Source organism: Acanthopagrus latus, chromosome 2, assembly GCF_904848185.1.
Source record: "Acanthopagrus latus isolate v.2019 chromosome 2, fAcaLat1.1, whole genome shotgun sequence".
NCBI classification, from domain to species: Eukaryota; Metazoa; Chordata; class Actinopteri; order Spariformes; family Sparidae; genus Acanthopagrus; species Acanthopagrus latus.
This window is the reverse complement of record NC_051040.1, coordinates 1470001-1477500: the sequence shown is the minus strand read 5'-3', so window position 1 is coordinate 1477500 and position 7500 is coordinate 1470001. Positions and strand designations below refer to the sequence as shown.

Sequence of the window (7500 nt, the reverse complement as noted above, 5' to 3'; positions counted from 1 at the left end):
CAACACTCGCTCCTCTTCTCTCCTCTCAGGATCTGACCACGTTTCTTCTTCTTCTCCTCCGCTGTGATCCATCAGGTCACATCTGGACAGAAATCTGCTGTCGAGCTTTGAAGACACCAACAAGAAGAATATCACCCAATCCAACGGGTCACTGGTTCTGTTTGTTTCACTGTTCTCGCCTGTTTCCTGGAGCTGAATCGATACCAAGTTAAAGTTCCTCTCAGAGGTGAATATGTCTCTTTTTCCACCAGAAGCAAAGGAGGAAGTGGTTTAATGTCGACACCTGCTGAGTCTCAGTTCAGGTCTGCATCCTTCAGAGGAGCATCTGCAGTCTGTTCAGTCTCACCTGTCTGTGAACACAACGCAACAAACGAGCTGTGTTCGTTTACACAGCTTCAAAATAAAAGCACCAAAACTACTTGTTGAGTTTTAGGAAAAGATCGTAACAATCCCGACTGAGTATTTGTCTCTTTCGAGACTTGAACCACCAATACATTTTCGTTTAAAAAGCTCTATTCGTGTGACATGATGCATGAAATACCCTTTAAACTGTTTATATCCACCTGATGATATCACGCTGCCAAATTTAGATTTTCTGGCTTTCTCACCACGAGCATGAAAATCACTGTCTTACACTAAATCTTTACCTCGTCATACTTTTGTTTCCTGTCCTCTCCGCTGCCTCAACATCCTGTTTCAACAGGAAGTACAGTAATAAGGAACTCAGAATAAAGAGTCACGCTCTTGAACGCTGCTTCACCGAGACTTTATTATTGAAGATAACATTTTTGTCCAGCTTAATTTGCATTCGATTATTAACCTTGTTTCGAGGTATCTACACTGACAGCTCCTGACTGCAGGAGGACTGGAACTTATCAGATCCTCCTCTGGAGCTCCACTTTAATTTAATGAATTAAAAGACAATCTAGTTTCAGGAAGCTTTATCTCGGATGTCTGAAGTTTCTGGTTCTTACATCGAAAGTCAAAAAGCTTTTACTGCTTTTAAAAAGGTCAAACAGTGGCCTGCTTCTGATGCTGCTTTCAAGAAATCTCAGCGAGACACTTTTCCTTCCCTGTTGGCAGATGTTTGTGTTCGATAGCAGCAGATTTCTCTGGATTACATAATGTTTTATGTCTCTGTAACGCATGTTGCAGCTCTGCCTGCAGGAAGCCACCAGCAGCCAGACAGAGCAGCGTGAGGGAATGAGAGGAGGCAGCTCGTCTTCACTATTAACACTCACCCCCGCTGAGATGATGAGGAGATCAGCTCCTCTGCTGTACAATGCACCGTAGCAGGAAACGGGAAGGAAGTGAGTTCATGTTATTAAGATTAAGAAAATGGCTTTTGTTTGACCTGATGGTGATACGGAGCTGAGGAGGAGATTGAGGCGAGGGGAGGAGAAGTGAAGTTAGACTCGCAGGACTCAGCTTTAGACTTAAAGAAGATTTAAATAATATCCGCGTCCTGAGACAGAAACCTGGAACTGGCAGTTAAATGAGAGCGGAGCGAGGTTTATACGCAGCTTTATTAGGAAGGTGGTCAGAGGTGGATTTATGCCCCGAGGTCTGCGTATAAACTGGAGGACATTCAGCGGCGGAGGTGATGATGTTCACAGAGTCGATGTGAAGACAGCAGAGGAATATATGATGAGTTTGCTCTGATGGAGATCCACCTCCATGCAGACGTGAAAGATTCTCCATCGATGTGCAGACGGATCCTGATCACATTAAAGAAGCATGAAGCAGCTGGTGGAGGGTTATTTGCTTCACCACACGTCTGTGTCTGACGTAGACGTAGGCCAGTTTGACGACAAGAGTTCAGCCTCCTGACACCCTGGTGCATGAAGCTGTTGCTCAGCCTGGTGGAGGCACCTGGAGGAGGCACCTGATGGAGGCACCTGGAGGAGGCGCCTGGAGGAGGAGCCTGGAGGAGGCGCCTGGTGGAGGAGCCTGGTGGAGGCACCTGGTGGAGGCACCTGATGGAGGCACCTGATGGAGGAGCCTGATGGAGGAGCCTGGTGGAGGAGCCTGCTGGAGGCACCTGGAGGAGGCGCCTGGTGGAGGAGCCTGGAGGAGGAGCCTGCTGGAGGCACCTGGAGGAGGCGCCTAGTGGAGGCACCTGATGGAGGCACCTGGAGGAGGAGCCTGGTGGAGGCACCTGGAGGAGGCGCCTGGTGGAGGCGCCTGGAGGAGGCACCTGGAGGAGGCACCTGGAGGAGGCGCCTGGTGGAGGAGCCTGGAGGAGGAGCCTGCTGGAGGCACCTGGAGGAGGCGCCTAGTGGAGGCACCTGATGGAGGCACCTGGAGGAGGCGCCTGGTGGAGGAGCCTGGAGGAGGAGCCTGCTGGAGGCACCTGGAGGAGGCGCCTAGTGGAGGCACCTGGTGGAGGCGCCTGGAGGAGGCGCCTGGTGGAGGAGCCTGGAGGAGGCGCCTGATGGAGGCACCTGGTGGAGGCACCTGGTGGAGGCACCTGATGGAGGAGCCTGATGGAGGAGCCTGGTGGAGGAGCCTGCTGGAGGCACCTGGAGGAGGCGCCTGGTGGAGGAGCCTGGTGGAGGCGCCTGGTGGAGGCGCCTGGTGGAGGCACCTGGTGGAGGAGCCTGGTGGAGGCGCCTGGTGGAGGCACCTGGTGGAGGAGCCTGGTGGAGGCGCCTGGTGGAGGAGCCTGGAGGAGGAGCCTGGAGGAGGCACCTGGTGGAGGCGCCTGGTGGAGGCACCTGGTGGAGGAGCCTGGCGGAGGAGCCTGGTGGAGGCGCCTGGTGGAGGCACCTGGTGGAGGAGCCTGGCGGAGGAGCCTGGTGGAGGCGCCTGGTGGAGGCACCTGATGGAGGAGCCTGGCGGAGGCACCTGGTGGAGGAGCCTGGTGGAGGCGCCTGGTGGAGGCGCCTGGTGGAGGCACCTGATGGAGGCACCTGATGGAGGAGCCTGGTGGAGGAGCCTGATGGAGGCACCTGGTGGAGGCACCTGGTGGAGGAGCCTGGTGGAGGCGCCTGGTGGAGGCACCTGGTGGAGGAGCCTGGTGGAGGCGCCTGGTGGAGGAGCCTGGAGGAGGAGCCTGGAGGAGGCACCTGGTGGAGGCGCCTGGTGGAGGCACCTGGTGGAGGAGCCTGGCGGAGGAGCCTGGTGGAGGCGCCTGGTGGAGGCACCTGGTGGAGGAGCCTGGCGGAGGAGCCTGGTGGAGGCGCCTGGTGGAGGCACCTGATGGAGGAGCCTGGCGGAGGCACCTGGTGGAGGAGCCTGGTGGAGGCGCCTGGTGGAGGCGCCTGGTGGAGGCACCTGATGGAGGCACCTGATGGAGGAGCCTGGTGGAGGAGCCTGATGGAGGAGCCTGGTGGAGGCACCAGCGGTCCCTCAGGCTACGTTCTCTATGTGCTGCAGGCGTTTGCGTTGGAGGCGATGCAGCTTCCACAAACATCAGACGTGTGATCCAGGTCACAGCTCAAACAGGATCAAACATGAACTCGTCTCCTCGCTGACTTCTGTCACCTTCTCATGAGGTCACGTTAAACATCCCCACAGAACTTTATCTGCACTCGTTGGGTCGATACTGACGTGAACATCTGACGATTTAAAATCACTTACAAAACATGTTTTCATCCTCAAGTATCATCTGCAATCGACAGTTCTGAGGTTACAGATGCTGGAGTTTGAAAGATGAACCTTTGTGTATCACAGACTGATGCAGTCTGATTTTTGAAGGACTTTCTAAATCTAAAGAGTCAAGGTTTATCTGACTGTATTCACTGATGAGACCAACATGTGTTCCACCTCCTGCTGCAGCCTTCGTGCAGCTCAGTCTGGTTTTTAACCTGTTCTGTTACGGCGTGTTCACCTGACCAACGAGGTGACATTTTAATTTGTGTGTGACCTTCACGTTCAGAAAGCTCCACTCAAACTGACATCCAGCAATACTGTGTGTGTGTGTGTGTGTGTGTGTGTGTGTGTGTGTGTGTGTGTGTGTGTGTGTGTGTGTGTAGTGAAGCACTGCAGGTCAGCGAGTGCAGTTTGGAAAATGCTGGAGCGAGGCAGTGAAATGCATCACTCGCTGAAGTTTCAGCGGCGAGGAAAAAGAGATGAATGGCTCCTATTAGAGCGCGGCAGCTTTAGAGGGAAAGTGATATTCAGCTGAGGAGGTGATGAAGGTGAGGGGAAGTTAAGACTATTAGAACCGAGACTGATTAAAATAACGTCTGCGTCCCGAGACAAAGTTAATCATCCCCTCTGCTCCTCAGCTGAGAACACACACAGGCTGAAACCTGAGCTCTCGCGGCTGCTGTGTCGTGAATCTTCTCATCCTCTCAGACGCTCCAAGTTTGTAACATGGAGATAAAAAGAGGTGAAAACTGTGTCGGCTGAGGGAGAGGGAACTCTTCTCATGAGCCGCAGAAGAAAGAAAGCAGCATTAAGGAGACGAAAACACATGAACAACACATGAACTGATGAAGGTGCTGATCTACACATCCAGCAGCCACAGAGCAACACGACCATCACACCCGACATGGATTCACTTTCTGTTTGCTCTGGTTTGGTCTCTACCACCCTCCAGTATCGAGCTTTATCACTTTATCTACTTGGCAGCTGAGACTCGACCCGAACAGTCGCTCTGGAACCCTCAACCGTGAGCGAACATCTTGACAGCCATCGCTCTGTGATGGACGCTGATCCTTTGTGGTTCACCATCTGGACGTTTTTTTATTTGACATCAGGATATCATAGTTTCGTGGGTGATGACGTCATTCGTAGGAGACACAAATACAGTGAATATTATCGTCTAGGCCAAGAGAAGGAAGGAGTGTGACGTCACCAGAGCCTTTCTGGGAAGACGTTCGACACGAAGCGAAAGAAAGACAAAGTTAAAACAGTCGCTGTCAGGAGGCAGCACAGCACAACTTCCTGTGGCGGCTTTCAGAAGGGCCCGTTTCTAAGTCAGGTGGTATCGGATCGGTGCAGGGAGTCACATCCTCGCCTGATGCTGATATGGAATCAGAGACGTCCTGGATCAGCATGAAGGCTGTAATGAAGGTGAGTGTACCTTCACTCCTGATCACAGGCCTGATCTGAACTGTCCTCCAGCAGCCGAGCGAGGCCTCACTGCACCGGACCTTCGCCTTCTTTCTAACCTTGTGACGACTCTCTCACTCTGAAACGGATCGTGTTTTAAAACCCCCGAACACCAGCAGCCTGTGTGTGTGTGTGTGTGTGTGTGTGTGTGTGTGTGTGTGTGTGTGTGTGTGTGTGTGTGTGTGTGTGTGTGTGTGTGTGTGTGTGTCCTCTGTCTCCTCCGCTGTCAGAAACCCTCCTCCTCCTCCTGGACTGTGTCGTACAGTACGACTCTGTTGCCTTTAGTTCGTCTCCACCTGCAGAGTCGGAGGTCAGCCAGCCAGAAATACACCACCTCTAACTGCTCCATGACAACACAAGACACAAGTTTACCAGGACAATCGCTGGAGAAATAACACCTCCACATCTCCTCGCTGCCCCGAACATGAGTTCATTATCTCGTCTGGACAAAAGGAAGCTGGAGGCGAACAAACAGCCTTTCTGTCCTCCTCAGAGACAGACAGACAGAAACACAGAAGAAGAAAGAGGAGAAGGAGGAGAAGAAGAAAAACGAAAAACGTGAAGAAAAACAAGAAGTAGAAGAACAAAAGAAGAAGAAGAAGAAGAAGAAGAAGAGGGATACCTGATCTCAACTATCTCATTACGTAGAGACGTTGGGGGACGAGGAGGAAATGGAAAAGGAGGCGGTGAGAACATCCGGAGGGGGAAAGTTTACAAATCCTCCTGAAAATAACCAACAGGAGGAAAACAGAGTGGTGGAGCTGCAGGGGAAGACAGACTCCACACAGTGTTCAGGGATGTTCTACATTTCTCTCATCGTCAACACTTCCTGGAGTCTTTCTCCTCCACAGCTCAGACAGAACACATTCACAGCCACGTCGCCGGACGAGCAGCATCGATTCGTCCTCCCTCCGTGTCAGATGTTAATCGAGTGTAAAGAGGAAAGAAGTCAACTCAGCCTGGAAGTGGATGAAAGAGAGCGTTTCACATTAACCGTAATCAGAGACTCCGTTCAGCCCAACAATTCCTTCTGTGTGTGAAACAGTAGATTTGCTGTTTCAGTGAAATGTGAGATGTTTCCTCCTCGGAGGGCTCAGAGAGCGAGTCAGGACACTTCAACACGTCTTCAAGCCTTTAATGTGAACAGAGTCACATGCAACCGTCCAGCGCCTCGGTTACATCGTCTGTTCATTCAGTTCCCACGTCCTGCTGCTGCTGCCCAGCCAACAGCAGGATCATTTCATGACTTTACACATCTGCACACGAGATATTGATTATTTATAGTTGTTTGGTCAATAAAATGTCAGAAAAAGGTGTAAAAACATGAAGATGACGTCCTCAAAACTCTCGTTCTGTCCACAACACAAAATGTATTCAGTTTACTGTCAAAAAAAATCAGACAATTTGGAATTTAAATAATAATAATAATAATAATAATAATAATAACAGAACGCTCAAACTAATTAAATCAATTGCCAGAATATTTGCTGGTTAATTTAATGGTCATTGCAGCTCTCATTAGTTTGTACTTGAGACCTGAGAACAAATACTTTTACACCATGTTCTGACAACAACTAATTGATTAATAATTAGCTGCAGCCCTGAAACTGACGTCTCCGTCTGATGACCTCACCGCTCTCTTCTCTTCTTCACTGTTTTTAAAAACACTCCGCGTACGTTGATTTCTGTCAGACGCTCCTTCAGATCTCAGTGTAAACATCAGGGCCAATCGTCTCATTTGTTGACTTCCTAAGAGTTAATGAGCCAATCATGTGTTGATCTTCAATAAAAAATACCTTGGATGGAGCGCGTTTCATGGACTGCTGGGAATAAACTTGGTCCTTCATAAATCCAGATAATCAGATCTCAGTGCAGGACGACTGAATCTGACATTTGAGCTGTTTGACTGTGAAAGACTCTCTGAGGTGTCGTGACCGTGAAACACCAACCGCATCGTTTAAAAACACCCATTTATTTTTCTCAAAAAACACAGAAACAGCAGTCCAACATTTCTCAGTTTAGATTTATAAAACCAAATTGGACAGACGTGACGTTAGAACTCCCAGCTCCGTGATTATGTCAAATTTAGTTTTCAGGCTGAGGAGGACTTTGAAATTTCTAAAGGTGTCAGTGGAGCCTTTTCACCGAGCAGATCTTAATCTCATGACCCAAATACGCCGACGTTTCTCTGGAGATTTGAATGTTAAACTAACTAAGCTGGAAGTGGCGTCACGAGGCGGCAGAGAGCAGCGAGTGATACGGACTGAAAGGGGAAAGTGTTTGAGTTTGGGATGAGATGAGAGGATCACAGGCGGGAGAGCGGAGGAGAGCGAGATGACATCCCTCAGACTCTGATAAGATGTTCATGTCTTTAACTACACGACACACCAACAAACATTCCACCACCAGAGCTGCATCAGGACGCTGACAGCGAGGCGG

General features: G+C 50.6%; 1 protein-coding gene across 4 annotated transcripts in view; it reads right to left on the bottom strand.

Moving 5' to 3' along the window:
• Nucleotides 1–7500, bottom strand: part of si:ch211-137a8.2 (uncharacterized protein LOC777613 homolog) — a 30459-nt gene that overhangs the window by 18127 nt on the left and 4832 nt on the right. The window lies entirely within an intron of this gene.